This window comes from Entamoeba invadens (assembly GCF_000330505.1).
Source record: "Entamoeba invadens IP1 unplaced genomic scaffold scaff_1105074726085, whole genome shotgun sequence".
Lineage (NCBI taxonomy): Eukaryota > Evosea > Mastigamoebida > Endamoebidae > Entamoeba > Entamoeba invadens.
In genome coordinates this window covers 18,821-19,921 of record NW_004443571.1, presented here as the reverse complement: position 1 = coordinate 19,921, position 1,101 = coordinate 18,821, and positions in this window count along the sequence as shown.

The following is a 1,101-nucleotide window of genomic DNA, read 5'->3' as shown; positions in this document are numbered from 1 at the left end:
AAAAATATTAAACAATTAAAAGCAGAAAAATTTAATGTTACGATTTAATCATGTCCATATTTGAAAAAGAATAAAAAATCAAATTTATTTTTATTAATTTTTACAATTTAAATTATCCACACGATTTTATCAATTTTATTTTTTAATAATTATCTTGTGAAATATTTGCTCGACCGAATTCACATTTAGATATAACATATTTAAATCACGTCAAATATATACAAACGGTATTAACTATTGAGCGGAACTTGCTTCAAATATATAACAAACATCAACAAAAAAGTGTAACACATTGGTTAGACAATACACAACAATTGATATATTTGATGTTGTTTTGAATGTTTGAATAATAACATCGATGTATCACATAAAAGGTTAAAAATGTAAATAATATTTATGTGTGTATTTCACAGACTCGACATATTTAATCCAAAAACAGGAAAAACACGATTAACAATATATTGTAAAAATATAATAAATATGGTAGTAACAATAATGTATTTGGTGAATACCACACGTTTTTGGCAATAAAAGCTGTATTTAATAAAAATTAGTATATTAATATTTAAAATTTAGATATGCAACACAAAAATAATTTATTGATAAGCAGAAAAATACAAATCAATTAACTTTTAAAATAAAGTGTTTTCAAATATTCACATAACAAAGTTATCAACGTGATTAAATGATTAAATAAATTAATAACACATATATGATATATTTAATATAACTTTGATTGTTAAATAAAAATTACATTGAATAACAACCGTTAATAACATTGTTTTTTCAATTATTAATTATAATTTTTTTAGTAATCTGTTTGATATTCTGTTGAAAAGAAAAACCAAATAAAAACAATTATTATTTATTTCGTTATGTAACTCCTTGGATATCCTCATTTTTCATGCAAAAACTATTTGTTTATAAATACTAATAAGTGAAATATTATATACAATTATTGTTCTTGACAATCATTTTATTATTTTTCATATTACAAGACACAACATTGAACAGGTTTATTTGGATAACACCACAACACTTTCATTAAAGTCAAATAAAAGTACCCATTAAATGCCAATTTTCAATTATTTAATAACAATA